Source organism: Chiroxiphia lanceolata, chromosome 2 (genome assembly GCF_009829145.1).
Source record: "Chiroxiphia lanceolata isolate bChiLan1 chromosome 2, bChiLan1.pri, whole genome shotgun sequence".
Taxonomy (NCBI): domain Eukaryota; kingdom Metazoa; phylum Chordata; class Aves; order Passeriformes; family Pipridae; genus Chiroxiphia; species Chiroxiphia lanceolata.
Genome location: NC_045638.1, coordinates 85,473,736 through 85,493,852, shown reverse-complemented (window position 1 = coordinate 85,493,852; position 20,117 = coordinate 85,473,736). Strand labels below are relative to the sequence as shown.

Genomic DNA, 20,117 nt, shown 5'->3' with positions numbered 1-20,117 from the left:
TGTATTTAATCCATCTGAAACCCCACTGAAAATATCTTCATTCAGGAATCATTTTGTGCTTTTAAATAACATTTTGAGACACAAACCCTTTCCTTGTCCCTTAAAATGGTCTTAACTGATACTGTATGGCACACAGCCTCTAGTGTTCATTCGGACACCTCCCAGGACACTATTATGCTTAAAGACTTTTTTCAATTGGTCCTCTTTTTAAAGTCAGGAGTGAGGCTTTTTTGAAGAGGCATATTTTCAATGTAATCATGTCAATGGTATTACATTCTCTTTTTTTTTTTCTGTAGTTACTTTAATTGCACTGATAGTAGGCTGACTACTCTGTGCTTACCCAGGCATATTTTCTGTCCAGCTGGATAACAATTTTTTCAACCCGATGGAGTTTCTCTGCAGTTCAAGGTGCACTAAGGAGGAAAATCTATAAAACAGATGTATCCTCATCTGTCACTTCAAGAGCTCTTAGACATTAATTAATCATACCTATTTATATATAATCTTCAATTCCCAGTTAATAATGTTTAGTTCTTCCTTTGTTTTTAGTAAGCATTCTACGAATTACAGACAGGTATTTTATTCCTTTCATGTAAGTGCATCATCCTATTTCCTTCCAAAAGCTGAATAGAAATATTTTGTGAATAGCTCCCTATGTGCTGCAATACTATTAAGAATTTTATTATCTTGAACTAATGATGGATCTACACCATTACTCAGAGCTTTTTTCACTGTGGAACCAGGAAGAATTTTTCATAGAATCACTGAAACATTAAGGTTGGAAAAAGACCTCCAAATCATCAAGTCCAGTCTTTAACCCAGCATTACTCTCTTCGCCACTAAACCATATCCCCAAGTGCTACATCCATACACCTTTTAAACACTTCCAGGTAAATGTGCTTTTGAGCCCATCTTGCCCTTTCTAGAGCCATATCTGTCACTGCTAAAGATTGAACACTAGGTTCTGTGATTAAACATTAGGTTCTGCAGAGCAGTGAGCTGAAGGATCCATTTGTTATCTGAAGGCTCAGCCAACTTTTCAGCCACATGCATAAAAACTTTAGGTGCAAACAATGGGGTCAAACTGTGTCTGTGATCCCAGTGTTAACAGAGAGTCACAAATGAAATTTGCTTGCATCCAGGGCATCAAAAGTGCCTCTTTTGGTGGTATGCTTTTTCATATTATGAAACTGCCTGGCGTTTTTCTGTTTTCTTCCTCTGGGGGCAAGTTCTGCGGTAGTTTTCCCTTGAATGATTCTATGAAAAAAATCACAAAAAAATTCCCAGCAAACCATATGTAAGGACAGAGGCAAAATTATCTCCTGAGCTGAACCCATAAAATCCTGACAACAGAGTCCTGTTTCTTCATCTTGGGATGTCTGAGTGGTAAATTCTGCCCAGAGGCTTGCATGAACAAATGTGTGGCTAGCAAAAAATCATTTTTTTCACTTGAAGGCAGAAGGTGACTGAATTTTCACCAGAGATTTGAGGGAATACAATAATAATAGTTTGTTGTCTTTTAAGTACTCTCTCAGCATTTACCTAGATGCTGACCAATGATACAAAATAATGTAATACATTCAGCCTTACAAGCTGAGGAGTTCAATGTGGAGATTGTGCCTTATGTTAACGGCATGCAGCCCAGAAGAGGATGTTGGTGTTGGATCAAGACTGACTAACAAGGAGAAATTAAATAGCCATATCTATCAGTACTGTTTTTGGATAGTGTCCTAGGACCAGCCCGACTTGATGTGTGCCTGAATTCCTCAATCCATAGGTGTAAAGTGCTGCAATTACTGTACTTAAAGGGAATATGGTTTTGGAAGTGCTAAATTTTTTTACATATTTTCAAGAGGATTAAGAGGTTGATGACTGCTCTGTTTTGGGTTCAGAGAGAGAACAATTTTGAGGAAACAAATCTCACCTTGATACAGATCCAAAATTTCTGAAAACAAGATCATAGGGAATCAGTTTATTGTGGTTTAATTCTGACATTTTAAGAGGCCTAAAATTAGTTCTGGATGTGACAGACAATATTTGAGTTTTTACTTAGTTGTTCACTGTTATCTTCTGTTTCTTAAGAAGACTGGGCCAGATGGAGTCCCTGAGGTGAGATGGAGGAAGCTCCTTCACAGTGGAGAACAGAAGGTGCTAAAAGCTAAGGGAAACTTCAAGGTCTGAGAGGTGAAAGGATCACAGGAAGAAGATGGGAACCTGCAGCTCCTGTGCAGGCTGTAAGAGTTTCTGAGAGGAGGGGACGGAGGGAACAGGAGTGCTGGTATGGGGTCTGCTGCTCCTTAGAGGGACCCTGAGTTAGAAGCAGTAATGGTTTGAAGTGCGGAGCCTGTCCTCCCATGGGGCTGTGATGTGCCAGAAGAAAACTGTGTATAATCCCTGCCTAACCTCTTTCTTATTTGACATAATCACTTTGACGTCATATATACTTGTAAACAAACTGGAATATTTTTCCCAAACTGGAATATTTTTTTCCCTTGCTGTTAAATTGTTGCCAGGGTCCCTGGCACATTTTAGTCTAGCACTACATGATTTGGAAGGCAGCTCAGGTGCACCAACCCCAGGGTCCAGGTTAAACTTTGGGATAGTGGGAGAGTTAGGTCATACAGACGTGAGGTGCTCCAAGCCATCTCAGGGCATGGGAATTATCTTGGAAACATCTGAGTTACTAATTATAGACATAGCCTTTGAGGGTTTTCTAATTAAAAATGTCAGGTTTCTAATAAAACCTTCATATTCTGAGTTCAAGAGTCTTTCAGATCCAGCTGACTGGAAGTCAAAGGCTATTTCTATATCATTAAAGTTTCAAGAAGTACAGAATGTGAACACAGGCTATAAAGATTTTTTTTTAAAATACCTTTTTCCCCAGCAGTCAGAATGTCAGAGAACCAGGACAAATACTCACTTTGAGATCTCCAGGCAGCTCAGTGCTGCTGTGTGTTGAACAACCTGTTGGCACCATCCAGTCTTTGCAGCTCCTGCACTGGCAGCCTGCCAAAAACTTGAGGGTCACCCCTAATTTGCCTATTTATTATGGATTGAACACTGCACAATGTACCAATTTTCATAAATCTATGAAGGTTTGGGGTTTTTTTAATTAATGCAAATTTTTTGCAACTTTTAGTATATACTATTAATCAGTTTTGTGAGCTATGTGGAGATTAAACCAGGTGAATAAAGCCAAAGGAACAATAGCACTTTTTGACCTAAAATCTACCTTTCTTCTAAGTGCTGATGTGCTTTTGAAACCAGTTGTTAGGAAATGAGCTGCAATTTCTGATTGTTCCCATGCTTCTACTCTAGCACAGACATTCCATGAATACCCTTATAGATGCTCATGCAGCTGGAGACAAATCCATTTAACTCCTGTAAATTATTCTTCTCCACTTACAGACCACTCTGATCAGCAGCACTGTTTGTGGTGCCTTTCCTGAGCCTCAGTATCCCTTTCCTGGGCTAGAGAAGACTAGAAGCAGCAGAGCAACCAGATAACCCCCATGTTTTCTGTAAGAAGAGTTCATTTTTAATGATGATGTCAAAGGAGAACATAAATGAGGGAGGGAATTAGAAAACTTACATAAAATACATTGAGAGATTGCCTGGTAATTCTCTTTATTTCTAATATATATGCAACTGAATTTGATTTGTGTTTCCAAGATAGTTAGGATTTGTATAGATATCTGGACTAAAATAGCTGAGGAACCATGCTAAGTCTTCCTCTTCCCATCCTAAAGCCTCAAATGCTGAGAAGTTATCCTTAATATGTTTTTTCTCTTACAGTAGCATTTTCTGTTAAACCAGTAAAATCATGACAAAACGAGCAAATGAGAAATTATGAAAGATCAACTATGGGACTTTTCCACATGTACTCCATTATAATTTTTTTTTTTGGGGGGGGGTGGATAGGACACATGCCATGCCATGTAATAGGAGAAACTGTTCACTAACAATGCTGCATCTGAGTGTTATTAACAGTCACTGTTTGCATGTGGCAGAGTGGAAAAAAATGCAAAGAAATTAACCTTATTACATAAAACACTGATTTAGAACCCATTAGTAGCATCATATCTTGGGCCAGATACATTAATGTATCTGGACATTTAACTCCTGGGGCAGTCGTTGAGGGTGTGGCTTCATTTGCAGAGAAAATCCCAATTGTTCTAATAATCGTTATTTTGTTGACGATATTACTGTTTAGAATAGACTATTTCAGTTGGAAGAGACCTATAAGGATCATCTAGTCCAGCTGCCTGACCAATTCAGGGCTGACTATAAGTTAAAGCATGTTGTTAAGAGAATTGTGCAAATGCCACTTAAACACTGACAGGCCTGAGGCATTGACCACCTCTCCAGGAAGACTGTTCCAGTGTTTGATCACCCTCTCAGTAAAGAAAGGTTTCCTATTTATTAGTAGACACCTATCTAGGGACTTCCTGTGCTCCCAGTAAACCACCTACTCTACTTATTTGTCCTTCATATTAGGAGTAAAGGAAAAAATATTTTGGTAGGGTACATTTTGGTAGGATATTATGACTTTGCCAAAGTGCCAGGATAATCCAGGTGGGTTTCTGGTTCCTAGCAGCTCCATTTTCCTGGTGAGCTCCTTTCCAGGCTATTGGAGCAACTGTAAGCATAATAATTGTGTCATTTTTTTCCCTTCTCATGTATTAGCATGAAGTTGCAGAGGTGGAGTATTTCTTGGCTGAATTAGATCCATGAGTCTTTCAACGAGTTTCACCTGGACTTACCAGGTGTACTGTAAAATTATCCTAATCCTAATAATGTTCAGTACAGGACATGCCTTCACAGAGCAGGTTGCCTTTCAACTGTAATTTAAAGAGTCCTCAGATGTAGAAAATAATTTGAAACATTATTTAGATTTCAGCAGTCCTAATATTTATCACATAGATAAAATACATCATTAGTTTAAATTAATATGGACACTGCCAGTAACATTACTTCAAAGAAAAAGAATGGCTTTTCAAAATGATGTTTTCTCAGCTGTCAGTGCTGTCCTTGGTGATTATATACCGTATGATGGCAATTTTTCTTCCTCAGTACAATACTAAGGACTACTTTGAGTCTTTCAATGGCTTATCCCTCTGTCATTTCTCTTTATAGCATATACTCTTAAATTTTAATTAACTGAACATAAGCTGTGTCTCTTTAATAATTACTACTACATGAGAAGAAATAAGAGGATTTTGGTTTGGTTGGAAAGGTCAAAAATAACTTCTGGCTATAGCGTCCAATGTCATGCCAGTTGATGTTTCTTGCCCACAGGAAGCTGTTAACTGTATTCACCAGGTGTAAAAGGGAAATTAAAGAAAATCAATCATTTAAAAGGAATGTGTTAAATTAATGAATATATTAAGATCCCAAATGGATTTAATTCTTCCAGAAAAAAAAAAAGAGGCCTGAATTTCTGATAGTTTCATTCAAAGAAAGACCTTGAAATTATTCCATGATAATAAATAACATGTTAAATTTTACAAACATTGATTTCATACAGTTAATTGATTTTTCCCTAACTTTCTATAAATCTTCTTAAGTCAAGAAGTTTGTAGTTTAAAACTAGATGCTTTGAAAATTAAGTGCAAACCAAGTAGGATATAAGAGTACATTCTTCATCTTGCATAGCATTGGTACAGAAATTATGTTACAGAAAGAAAAATGTTAATTATGATTTGACTTCCAAAATTATGTTTCTTAGGTTTCTGGGAAAAGCCAAACACGTACCTCAGCAACTGTACAAGAAATATGCATATATAATTGAATAATTCGTCTGAGTTTTTGATCATTTCCATTTAATTTCCATCAAATTTCTGGATTAACTTATTGTTATTAATATTTTTATAATTCATATATTTCATAGGAATATCTGCCCCAGAAATGCAGTGCTAATATTTACACTTCACCAGGCAGGAAACTAAGAAATAGTATCTGCTTATTAAGAAAATTAAAAGTAACAGATAAAAAACCATATATTCACTACAAATTATTTGCTCAGCTCTGCTACTTGGTTATAACTCAGAAAAGCTTTATTTACTAATCTCTTCTTTTTATTAGGATATAGGTAGTGTAGTTTAAATTTATATACAGGATTGACATTTTTCATCCTCCTAAAGTATCCTGTTATTTCAGCAGCTAAGAGCTGAAGTACCATATTCCAATGGAATGCTTACTGGGAAACAAAGTAATTAAATCTACTGATAAAAAACAAAAGGATTTTTTTCACCTCATAAATTTCTGCACAAGCTTATTTTTACATGCCCAGAACTTTGATGATACTTTCAAAGATGTAGTTTTTATTACTTTCCAAGAGAATACAATGGTATCTGTAGGATCACACATTGCTTGGACATCTCCCATTTATTAAGATATGAAGCTGGCTACAGTCTCCACAGGGAGTCATCTTCCTAACTGCCCTGTCCTTTCATGGTGTACTGTACACAATGCTTTCTTTGTAAGGGTCATATTATTTCTTTCAAAAATAGCCCATTTCCATCATCTTACTGCATTTTCATATGTTGTTATTGAAGTCGTTATTTGGTACCAGCACAAAGCAATATAGATTACTCACTTTCCACCTCTTCACCTCAGGATCACTTTGTTTTTATTGTTCTCATTCAAGTATGTCACTTCTGATTATTCTGCCCCCAAATCACATTTTAATAAGTGTATTCTCTGAGAACTGGAGCTGAAAAAGTTCCTTTAATTTGTATCCCTGCTTAGTGACAGTGCTTTTTTATTGGTTGCTCTTGTATCCCTCAGCCTGACATACATTGCTGTCTACTGTGCAATATTACAACTGGGAGGGCCAATATAATTTTTTTTCCAATTGTGGTTAAAAGCAGAAAAAAATACTGCAGGAAATCACTCTCTAACTCTTGCAAAACTATTTGCTTTGAAGATGCTTAGGTTACCTGCAGCATAAAAGTTTAAATACATCATTATTTTTAGTTTATCTTTGCAGTATCTGCATGAAACAGTGCTGAGCTGAGAAAGTGAGTCCATCCCAGTGTCCATCCCAGGACACACAAAACTCCTGCAGCAAATGTCCCAAGTACCCAGCTACTACCATTTGCTCCTGCTTTTCTTTTCCGAGGTGCTTACTAAAATAGCAGTGGAGTTGAAAGCATAAAAGAGAGAAAGCAATCAACTTCCTCCTCCCCACTGCTGCTCTTAACTTTTATCTTTGCCCTTTATTTTCCATATGATTTGCTTCCAGTTCTGGTGGTATCTAACAGAAAGCTGGTCAGAGCATAGGAGTACACAGCTACAAATTAAGTGCTGAAAACTGTACGTCCTCAGCTTTAACATGTGCAGTCTCTCTGTTCCGTTCTTCATCATTCCATGATAAATCCCATGATGTCATTTAAGAAATCTTAGCCAAATGTTCATGTTGTATCTACATAGTGTGAGTTATTTCAGTAGGGCTTCACTCAGAGATTCTGATGCTGTAGTGAGAATAAGTATTTATATTTCACCTCCTTTAATTCTTCAGTTCTTCAATTAAAGGTCTTAGAGCACTTTCTCACTCCTAATTAATCCTCAAACTGTAAGTAGTTCAAGAACAGAGCCCCTAATCAGTGTCCTGGTTCCTGGGTCCCTTCAGACACAATCCTCACAAAATAGTGACTTGTCCTTAAGTGCCCAACTGAGCTCAGACTCTTTGGAAGTTAGTAACCAGATATAAATGTGATAGAATGGCAGACATTTCCCTGTTCATGGTTACTGCTGACCAGTAGATGAATTATCATTGCCATTCATACCTTCAGAGTGCCGAGACAGCACAGAAATACACTGAGCATGACGGTCCCCTCAAAAAGTAAGTTCACGAGGGTACCGTCACCCTTAGCTAACCAAAAGGGTTTCTGGTGAGAGACGAATGAATTGTTCTGACATTAGAGCCAAGATAGTAAATCTGCAGTTTCAGCAGTACCGTGCAAGGCTACAGATGATTCCTGCTGAGCTGAAAGAGGGTTTGCCGTATCCCAAATGAGAATAATTTCTTCCTTTCTTTTCAGAGCAGTACTTCGCTCTGATGCTCCTGCAACTCCATGTATTATTACTTGCTGGGAGGTACTTTCTTGGAAAATTCATAAGTAATGGCAAAAAAACTGCAGAAGTAAATTTGCAAGAATGCTGGCACAGATCTAGCTTGAGTATCACCTGCTGTCCTTCCTTGGCTTGTCTGGATCCTAAACTGCTTTGCGTGTTCAGGCTCCAGGAACAGTATAACCACGGAGTTCAATATGAGTAGGTTAAATTCACTTGTGTTGTCACCTAAGCTAATTCATTTGGAGCTTGCATGGGTATCTCTACATTGCTCTACCATCTGCATTGTAGTTAGTCATCCAGGCTTCAAATTTTCTTTCCTGAAAGAAAACCGTGGGAGGGGAAAACTTAATCTGATAGTGTGTGTGTGTGTGTGTGTGTGTGCGCGCATACTGATTCCTATGTTAGCTCTTTGTCACAATCAGTGCAGAAGGCATCCTCAGGTGATGCTGCTTATTTTTTGCAACCTACCACAAATGCAGGCCTGAATTTCACTTTTCTCATAAAGACTGTTTTGTATGCTTGTGTCCCTTTCCGTGGGTAGCCCCTTGTAGTACTGCCACAGGATTCTTCAATAAAGCAGTAATGCTTTCTGCACCATACATACCATGCCTCGTATCATTCTCTACAGCTACCTGAAAGGAGGGTAGACAGGTGGGGTGTCTCTTCACCCAGATAACAAGCGTCAGGACAAGACAAAATGGCCACAGGTTGCATCAGGGGAAGTTTAGATTAGATATTAGGAAAAATGTCTTCACTGAAAGGGTGGTCAGGCATTGGAGTAGGGTGCCCAGAGCAATGGTGAAATCACCATCCCTGGAATGGTTCAAAAAACAGGTAGTTGTGGTGCTTAGAGACACAATTTAGTGGTGGACTTAGTGCTGGGTTAATGGTTGGACTCAATGATCTTAGAGGTCTTTTCCAAGTATAATTATTCTGTGGTTTTCACTGCGATGTCTGCAGAGCTGTTACTTTCTCCATGTGTCAGTAATTGCTGTAGGTAACGTGAAGGACTATGCCAAGCTGACAGATTTTCATCACCATCCTCAGAGGAGTCAAGTGTATCATTCCTGTGCTACACTTCTTACCCAAATCAGCCACCTACTCCTCCCACCACAGAGTGCACGCAAAGTTAAACTGTGAATCAAAGGAGGATCTTCATGGCTTCACCATTCTTTGCCATACAAAGCTGTTGACTCATTTGCTCCCTGTGTCAGGCTTACAAGGAGTTGATTGTGGAACCTTCTGTTTGTATAAAAGATGCTTGTCTGGTTTGCTACCGCATTTAAACTTTTACTTAATAGAAAGTGGATCTTTAGCTACTTTTCCAGCTCTTGGAATTACTAAGTCCCTTATGATTTGTTTTGGATTTGAATTTAAAACTTCAGACAAATTTAACTCATTTAAAATGGAACGGCAGAAGGAAACACCAAGTTTAAATGGAAAATAAAAGTCCTGAAAACAAAACAAAACAAAAAACCCCAAAACAGTTCTGGATTCTGAACTATATCTTCCAAGTTTCTCAGTTCTTTTAACCACATGAACATAAGCCATAAAGAAAATCAATATTTTTATGAAATCTCAGACTGTTTCTGAGATATCCACTGACTTAAAAATGGGTTGCTGTAGTATTCCAGGTTCATGGGGTGCTATAAAAGGCTTTTCAAATCAAATCAAATCCAGGCAGCCTCTCCAGAGGCTCTAGGGAAAGTGCCCTCTGGCCTTCCTTCCTTTTAGCAGCTCTTCTTTATTACTGATAGGATCATTCATATTCTCAAGACTATGAAACCACCATTAAGAGAGTTCAACCTTCCTAACTAACAAAGTAAGTTCTTATCATTGCCCTTGATCAACTGGAATTGCTCTCTTGGGTGTCTGTTCATTCAGACCTAGCTGACTATCCCCTTTAATTCTTTTTTTTTTCTGTATTTTTTCAATCACAGTCCTCATTGAGAAAGAGGACTTGAGCTTTCACTCTGCACTTGTAGCAAAAAAGATGTCACTTGAGGAAGAAAAGTACTGTATTTCAGAAAAATATTATTATAGTAATAGCACTCATGCAGTCTGTTACATCTTCAAGGCCTTAATTTATCTAAATATACACCTTTATTAATTTGTACTTAAAAAGATTAATCTTAGAAACTGAAACTCTATTTAAAAACTGCTCTTAAATGAAATTTCAAGTGTGCTGCATTGAAAGAAAATTAATTTCTGCATTACCCTGCTGTGGCAATTAAATTATTTTACATTGTCACTGTCGTATATTTTGTAATGCAGGATGTATGTAGGTTACAGCAATGAAATCTGACTCCTTCGGTACTATTTTCCCATATATTTATAAAAGGACAAATTCTCGTTGGATTCAGACCATAGACAGTGGAGTAGTTTGTGAAACTTGTAAATCCTCTGTGGTCTCAGCTGGAATTAAAAGTTTGATGGATTTCTGTACTCAAGAGGAATGATGATTCTATCTCACTCTACTGCCCTTCTGAGTGTATAGGTTGGGAAATTCCCTGTAGCTAGGGATTGCCTTTATCAAGTGTCATAAAGCACCTTTACAAGTATGCTCAGCTGATTTTGACTTTAAAAAAAGGTAGGTCTCAGAATTAACTAAGCTCATACAGATTTCCTGATAATTCTTAGCTGGATTACGGAGGGAGAGCTAAATTAGTACCTTTGCTGGGAGAAAGATGGGCAGGGACTTGCAGCCCTTGAGATTCTTTGTCCTGTAAGGGACCCAGGAGAAGCTAGACTGTTGTAAAGTGATGCAGATTGATGAAGAGCAATGGGTTGAGCCTGAGATGAAAGGAGAAACATCTGTAAGAAACAAAGTGTTTTTACAAACGCTGATCATTGGAAAGCTTAGGTTTCTTGTTGTTACTGTTCTTCTGGATGGTATTGTCTAATAAATGCACAGGCCTTTTTTAAATCCTGCTTTGCTCTTTGGTTTAGAGATACTCTCTGACAGTGCCATCAAAAGGCTATCAGATCAAAGAGTGTAAATCCAAGGTAAGAGTGCATCCAGTGTAAGTATGACAAAAAAAATCAGTGAAGGAATGGAAAAGCCAATTTGCTAAATGCAGGACACCGAATAAATACCTCTTTAGTTTGCAAGATGGTTTCTTAGCCACATGGCAAGGATTACTACCCAGAGTACTGATCATCCATACCATCTGGCGTAGCCGGGAAATTATCTCTGTTGGAGCATGTTTTTTCTCCTGGAATTCTAGATCCACGCTGTGGAGATTCTGGAGATCTAGTTAACAGTATTAGCTAATTTGTGATCTTGACAGTATCAAATCTGCCTGTAGTTATTCTTAATTTGAAATTATCATTGCTTCTTCTGCTCTTGTCATTTCAGCTGAATGCCCTGATTTTTCCCCAGTGTTCTGTGTGCTCACTTTAGATAGCACATAAAATGTTTAAGATGTGTAGTCAATATAGTCCACATGATTATAGAAGAAAGAAGTAATGTTTTGGTAGCAAATGAGAATGCTTTAGTCTTTTCTTTTTTTTTTTTTCCCTTTCATTTTTAGATCATTTCTAGTTTGCAGCTTGAAGTAAAGAACATCAAAGTCAATACTAAAAGTGTTTGTTACAAATGCCTTAAAACTAGATACTCTATATATGTAGGTATGTAGAAATCTGGCAGCCATATGGGATTTTCACACACCTGTCAGTGAAGGGAGTAAGTTTTAATGTGAAAAATCTCACGTTCTGCACCAGAGTATAGGAACAGAACCCAAGGATATGGGTTGTGTGTTGGGCGTATCAAATCACGTAGAAGGTAGCACTTTTACAGAGCACCACATTGCTGAATATTACAGCAGTATCAGCTGTATTACCCATGGAAAGGTAACATGGAAGGTAGGGTAACTAATTAAAAATTTCAAGTAAGTGTGAAACAGGGTAGAAATTTTTCTTGGAATTGTGGCTCTTATGTAATACCGCAGACTGTGGTTTATGCATGCCACCTACACACAGCTATGAAATATTGCTGTGGCTTACATTATTGGCATATTGGTCACTTTTACAAACATTTTCTTCAGTAAATGTGAGCTGAATTTTAGAGTGAATGTTATGTTGGGCAAGGAGATTCAACCAAGCATTGCTTGTGTCTTAATCCCACTGCACCAAATTATTATAAGGCAGTGTCGTGTTTACACAGATCCTTGAGAAGCTTCTTGAAATCTGAATGTTTAAGGCAAAACAAAAAAGAAAATAGGGCATTCTGGCATTCTTGAAACTGTCTTTTTTAAAAAATATGTCAGAAAACCCTAATTAGTGCACAAGACAATGAACTGTTGTAATTGGGCCATTTTAGGGAACCTCCATGATATGCACGTGAAATATGTAAGCCCCTGAGAATAGAATTTGGCTCTAAAAGCCAAATCCAGTGTCATAGGTCTCTTTTCTGCTTCTTAATGAGCCAGGGTCTATCATTTGAAATATTTGCTGTCTATATTGGATTATTCTTAATCAGCATCACTGGAGAATCCAGTTATTGGATCTCAGCTGCCCTTTCTTCTCAGAAAGATGGAGACATCAAAACCGATACTCTGATTGAGTCCTGATATGTCTCTCCTACATTCTGCCACCCAACTCTGAAGAGCTTTTCCATCGTACAAGCTGCTATAGTAAGAGCCAGCAGAACATGCAGAAACACTGCTGGCCTTAAGTGATTTTTTTCTCAGATAGTAAAGGTGCTGAACACAGAGACAAATGAGGAATGGGGTGGAACAAGCAGCTGACAACAGGAGAAAAGGGATATATATATAGGACTAGCTTTTGCTATGCACGAAATGCAACACCCTGTTCCCACATTGTGACGCACATCAGTCGGTCCAGATGGTGAGAAGGGTTGGGTTTCTGCCTGGGGCTGCTGGCGCAGACTTCATTTGCATTCCTCAGCCCAGTTGTTCATCGAAAAGCATCCAGGCAATGCACAACTGCTCACACACACAACTGTGCTCACCTTCCCAAGCACAACCTTTCTTTATGGTACCAAAAACTGGGGGAGTTTTACAGGCATGGGAGCAAAAGGAGCTTCATCAAGTGTTTAGGTTCTAAATGTAGCCCTCTGAGAATCATCATCAGTGATGTAGAAATAGAAAATTCTCTTGAATAAAGGGTTCATTCCCACTCCACACTGACACAAATAGCCTTGAATTTGTGTAAAACACAGACAAAATTCCTGGAGCTCAACTCTGAAAGAGCAACTTCTGCTCCGTCTTAAAAGAATTGCCATACAAACCCCTTTCCAGTGGCTAATCCCTGGCAGTGTTTTACCATTTACCATAACTAGTTTTGCCTGCTAGGGGCTAATTTTGAGTGCTAATTTGTGTCATGTGCAACAATTGTGATTGTTATTGCTGTAATTAATCCCATTTGAAAATGTTTAGTTTAATTGTATTAATGGGTCTAAGCTTTAGGTGCTTGGATCTATTATTCTGTTTCTATACATTGACTATAAAAACAATGCAAGCATATGGGGAAAAGAAAGCATTAGAGAAGTGAAGAACATCACATATACATATTTTTAAGTTTGAGCATGTTCTTAAAACCTGTCAGCATTTTTAAGAGGATTTTAAAATGTACACAGAATTTCACCTAGCAAGTATATTGCTTTTAGCAGTCATTCTGCCTGGAGTAATGTTTTTAGGTTATCCATGCTAATATCCCTGGAATTTGCCTGAATAATTTCCATTCATGATAGTAGAAGTTACGAACCCTGTGTTAGTCACTAAACAAGAACTGTGTCTTTAAGAAGGGAAGATTTCATGAAGATTTAAAAAAAAATCATGAAAACCGTTATCTGGAGGATATTGAAGCTACATTTACTACTGTATTAAGAAATATTTAAGTGAAGAATTTGTATTGGTAGATGGTTTCTTCTCCGAGTTTTGCCTCTCCCCCGAGTGCGGTTGATCATTCCACCTTAACAAGGTGCAGTGATTGACAGGTAGAGATGTTGCACAGAGCAGAAGGTGGGAGTGTGCTCTATTGGTTTGTGCTTGTACATCCTGAGCACCAATTACTGTCACTGCTGCCAGTACTGATGTGTTTATCAGGATGAGTTATAGCAGAATATATGTACACAGGCAGTGTGTATGCTGGATGACCACCCCCTGTGATGTAAAATATGAGAGTCTGGGAGCTACCGTTTTATAATTCATCAGGTTCAGCAACTGAATGTTGTTGGTTGGCTTAGTTATAAAGGCAAGTGTGAACCGAACAGCAGACAGGAGCATCTTGCACTGAGAGTCCTGCGAAGCTGCATTTGGTGACTGGGCTCTGCTTTTGTTCAAGTGAATTCAGTCCTCGGTGAGTGATGGGGGTTCTGTCGAGCTAAAGCTGTTATTATATAAGCTGGGGAAACCTGCCTGCTAGTTTTATGTGTATTTTACTGCTGGAAATCCTTGTCTGTGTTTGGTTTTAGATTTTGCAATATTTTCAGTTGTGTACGTTACTGGCACAAAATGAGATGAAAAGAAAAATGCAACGATGAATTATTCACCATCGTGCTGTGAGGATCTCTTTCCTAGCTAAAGTTACTTTCCTTTAGTGAATGTGTCGGGGGTTCAAAGAAGCTACAAACCAGCAAATCTACCTGTCAGTTAATTGCTTTTATTAGCGGTAAAGAGAGTGATAGCTGTGGCTTTTGTAACAAGAGGAAGGAAAAGAAAAAGCAAATATCAGAAGCATTTACAAATGCCTTCCTGTTTTGTACATGTGCCTTTTCATATGCAGCATTAAATCTTTTGTGTGCAGTGAGGGGCTGCAAAGAATTTGGATAGTAGAGCTTTTTTAATTAGATAATAGATAAAATGGTAGCTTCTCTCTGTTTTTGTGGTAATATGCTTAGTATCACATTAAAATGAATGATTCCCCATCTTGCATAACAACAGTGGTGAAATATGTGTAAGATGAAAGGTAAAGGGAGATTTTGAAACAAACTGTGGGAACATGATATAGCACAGCTAAGCAGGGAAAGGTATATTTCCTATAACATCTGCATGACTTTTTGAATTTCACCAGCTTTAGATTCTTTGCTCAAATTGTCACTTGCTTCTGTTTGACTTCTGTATCTTTTCAAGCAAGCACCGTTAATGTGTTGACATTATCTTGCCAGTAACCTTTAAAGATCAGTATGCCTTCATTTTTTTTTGTTTCTTTAATCAGAAAGGAATTGAAAAGCAGAGTTTATGAAACTGAAATATTAACATTGCTGTACAATACCTGCATCTCTCTTCAGGAGAAGTAAATTATCACAAGTAACAATTTTAATTCTCCTTTTATCAGTAGCAGTATTATAATAATTTCTTTTGTCTCATTGTAGCGGGGTTTTTTTTGTTGTTGTCTGTGGGTTAGAGAGGCAAGTTTGTTGTATCGAAATATCAAGAGGACTTGACAGAACAGCACCTGTTGTCTTATTGCTGTATTATTAGTAGCTGGAGAGAGACACTCTCTTCCAGAGACCTCTCACCTGGTATCAGTTCAAACTGTTTACTATGTAGTGATTTTAACTTTTATTGTGACTTCTGACTTAGAAATGATCTATTCTGTGAGCTATATGTCAAAGCTGCAGGACTGATGCTGGTTTAATTAATAAGGTGTCTCAGTTTAGCATCATTTTTTATTGAAAGAGGAAGACTATTGGCAAAGTGGACTTTGCCACACACTTCCCTTGCAGAGCAGATTTCCACTTACTCTTTATAAATCATAAATATGAAAAAAATCAGAATTTTTTGTGATGATCATTTCCTGGCTGCCTAAAAGACTAGGGCCTATTTCTAGGAAAGAGTATATACCTTTGTCAGCAGTACTTTATTTAAGAGTATTTCACTGCTTTTTAAGCGTTCAGATCTATTTTCAGTGACCCCTGTGCTAGCAAATGCATTTCTTGAAGTGTGAGCTTCTGGCTTTGCAAGTTCTCCTCCTTTCAGAAATCTGTGATACTGCATCCATCTGTCTAGGCATTTATGTTGCGTGCATCACAATGGTGTAATCTCAGCAATCTGAACATTAACCATGTAAATGTATGTACTGTAACTGAGGAAGTATAAATTGGGACAGGAAAAGCAACCCTAAAAGAGAAAGTTATGATATGGGCATATGGGCTCTTGTGGGCACCAGAGATCCAGACTCGCCATATGTTATTACACAATAAATTAAGCTGACAAGTAGTTCAATCTCCAGGTAGTGATATGGAGGCTTTGCAACAGATGAGCTTCTCGAAGTTCAGTCCAAATAAGACCAAGGGAAATAGCCAGAGAACGTAGCAAAAATCACTTTTTATCCTGGATGCATGCCTACTGCTGCTTTGTGGTCCTAGTCCAGGAGGGGTGCTGAAGGAAAAACAACAGTGATTAACAATTGTATTTTAAATCATCTCTGACCTGGAGAACACAGTTGGTTTATCTGGATATTAGCTTAGTACTGTGATCCATTCCTCCCACCTGGCAGCAAGTGACAGCAATGCTCTCCATGGAGTATCATGTCTTGAATACCCTTAGTTACCAGGGCTGGTCCAGGTAACATCTGTCTGTGCTGTTAGTGCTACATCCTACTAGAAACACTCTGCACCATAACTCCAAGAAGTATGTTGGCTTCCTGTTCATTTCTGAATATTTTAGGGTTGATGCATAGCACTCTTGAGTAGCAGAAATCTGCTCTCCAAAAGTAATCTTTCTCTGCTTTTCCTTTTGGTTACAGATAAAATCAACCAAGGCACCTATGTTCAGATTATCTCTTGTATAAAATATAGATGCCGGGGAAGAAGATCTTAAATAAAAGCCTTAGCTCAGGAATTGATTTTTTTTTCTTTTTAATTTGATCTGAAACACCTCAGGTATACTGACCTTCAAGTTTGCTGTGAAGTCCCATGGCAGCTAGTGGCCAACATTTTTTGGTGAAATAGGTTATTGGATAATGCAGCATTAGTCTTTGGAGAGCTATTTTTTGGTTTGTGGGGCATATAGCTAATGTGTAACTGTGTAGTTGTGCAACTGTGCTCTTTGTGTCAAAAGTGATTGGAGATTGTGCAGGAGTGTGTAAACTCATATACTTGTGTGCCTGTAACACTTCTATTTTCCTCTTTCAAGCACACAACACAAAATTGTTGTTAAATTGTTAAGTAGAACAATACATTTATAATATTGAGTCTCAAGTACAGAAATCCCTAGTGCATAGAACTGAAAACTTAATTATATATTAACTCTCTTTAAAAATGGAGTGATAACATTGTATGATATTTTGCAGCATTCTCAGGTTTGAATTTAGTAATCAAGTTGGGTGTGAAACAAAGCCATAGACACTGGAAATCATAGTGATGTGCTTTCAGGGAGAGCACCTTCAGTAGAAAAATGGGTGAAATGATAGGTTAGACATGTAGTATCCTCCGTGTTGTGAATAGCCAACATAACTGTGGCAGGGAAGAGATAGAATATAGTAAAGGATGACAATGTGACAATGGAAAGCAGTAGGGGTTTTTGTATGTCCAGACAGAAACTCCATTTTAAAGGATTATCAAACACTCAGCATAGTACAGGAACAAATTTGGCAAGCGGAGAAGAGAGAGAGCCTGTTCATAAAAACAGCATGCCCTTTGATGTCGGTTTGTTTTTTGTGCTGTGAGTGAAATACATGCAAAGGTCTAATCCTGCAGAAGAGATTTCAGTTAGCTCTTATATGACTGTACAAGCAGGAGAGGATATTCAAGTTATTAAACCAATGAAAGATTCCCTTCTAAGCACAATACATCTCATAAATGCTAAGTACCATTTGTTAGTGGATTCAATTTCTTGGTTTGTTTAGTGGCTCATGGTGTCTTGGTATCTGGATGCATTATGCTAATGTTTAAAAAAAAGATAAAAAACCCCCAGGATCTACTAATACAAGTAGTTTTTGCTGGGGAAAGAAAGTAAAATAAAAGCACATTCCTTGCTGCCAGATGGTTAAAATGACAAACAGATCTGTCAGTCCTTGAGATCTCACAGGTGAAAAGGGTGTGCTCCAGGGTAGTAGAGCTGGTTCTGGAGAATTCAGCATCAGAAATCAGTAGGAGCCAGATGTCAGTGAAATAAAGTGATACAAATTATCTGCTTTCTGCATGGCATTTAATGTAGTTTAGATGATCAGCAACATAAAAAGTATTCTTCAAGAGTCCTTTTCTAGAGATAAGCAGCTCATACCAGCTTTCGGTGGAGTTTCTCCATGTTTTCAGGGGACGTGCATGGTCAGAAGGGTGCTGGTTCCCATAGCTGTGTCTCCACCACAGAATAGTTACAACCTATGGAAAAACTGCCCATAAATGAGGGTGTAGGATTTGACTCACATTTAGGATCACCTCTAGTAAAGGCCCTACAGCTTTGAGTCCTGCAGGCAGGACTTGGATACATATCCCAAGAAAGCTGCACAGGAAGTTTCTGTGCATTGCTCTAGGCGAACATTTTTCATCTTTTTCATATTGTGACCATGAGTAGAAGAAAAAAAATCTGTGGAGACCCCCTTATACAGCCCTACATGAAAGTGACTGTAATCCCATCAGACTGCAGGCTGAAAGCACTTGCAAATACCTGCTGCTTCTCTGGTCCCCCGTTTTCTGTCCTGCCTAGCATAATTGAAGATGGAGAACATTTGTCATTCCACTTGCAGTAAGCCAACAGGAGTGATGCTCCTCTACAGCAGATTCATTTGTTGTCTGAGCAACAGTGGTGTACAATCTTCTGTCCTGTGCAAAGTTCAAGTTATTTGTTTGTGGCCTAAAGCTTAATATTAATATACAAATTTTATTTTGTACTATAGGGAAAGGCTTATGGCATCAACGTACTTCCACTTGGAAATTACCAATTTGCTCCCTCAAAAGTCAGGCTGATAAAGCTGCAGATGGAGTCCTCGTTCCCAGAATACTTTAGTGTTAGCAGAAATCTCCTATTATTTTAGCCAGGCAGAAGAATAATCTGCATTGACAACATTTTTTTTAAATCTTGGGATTAATGTCATCTTTACATCTCACTGGTCAGTGTGTTGTATTTGAAGAACCCGCAGATGACAGACTGGGACATGGTGTGTCCATTCCAATTCATTACTATATTCCCGAGGAGATGTTTCTTATTTGGGAGACAGCAGAAACCCACCACTCTGTAAGCAACATTTACAATACTATTTGTGATAGGTTTTTATGAAAGAGATTAGTGCAGTGTCATTTGAGCTAAGCAAATGCTAATTTAAGAATCCTCTATTATCCCTTTTTTGTATTGTGGTAATAACCTTTAACATTATAAAATAATAAAAAACTGATTGAACTGTGCTGTGTGCAGCCACATGCTGAAACTGAACAAGTGAGTGAGGCAGGCAGACTAATCTATTCACCCTGTTGTGGGTTTGTTTTGTTGGCTTTTCTTTTCCTTTTATAGCTGTTTATTTCTGTATTTTAAGGAAATCGTACTCTCAGAAGCATTTTTGCTGCATTCAGTACTGCATACAAGTAGAAAAAATATTCAGAGCAGCTAGTAATACTAAGGAGAAAATGCTTCTACCTAGTGGTATCTAAGTAAAGTAATGGAAACATTATCAACTAAGGAAAATCTCTACTTTCTTTCAAAACTCTTACTTGTAGGTTTCAAGAAGATATAAATATAAATAAATACAGTATATAGTACCTTTTAATGTAAATGATATCTTATTCTCTCTGTATTTATTTACAGTACTTCTAATCTCAGTTTGTTTGTAATAGTAGGTCTTTGTCCCCTGCTACCTTGTGATTCTTTGTGAAAGGAATCTATTATCCCACATGGAAAACTGGGAATAGGCAAAATCATTATCTGCTCAATGTTCCATGGGCTATCCTTGCCCTTCTCGTGTGGGTGTTTCTGGTAGACATTCTATAGAGAACTGACAGTGCACTGGCTGCTTCTGGCTTTGGGCTGGGCTGTAGCTCAGAAATGCAAAGTAACATTATTAGTAGATGACATTAGGTGAAACTCAGCTGTTCCCTGTAGTTGTCTGTATTTCTTCTCTTTGAGGTGCCACTACAAGTG

General features: G+C 38.0%; 1 protein-coding gene across 24 annotated transcripts in view; it reads left to right on the top strand.

Moving 5' to 3' along the window:
- The window catches only part of DLG2 (discs large MAGUK scaffold protein 2), an 847,901-nt gene that overhangs the window by 710,895 nt on the left and 116,889 nt on the right, over nucleotides 1-20,117 (top strand). Inside the window, exon 1 of one of the 24 annotated variants that reach the window (XM_032678116.1) lies at nucleotides 14,052-14,400. The exons of the other annotated variants lie outside the window; for them this stretch is intronic. The gene's annotated coding sequence lies outside the window, so the exon portion shown is untranslated. Of the gene's footprint in view, nucleotides 1-14,051; nucleotides 14,401-20,117 lie in introns of those variants that run through there. 24 annotated transcript variants of the gene reach the window in all.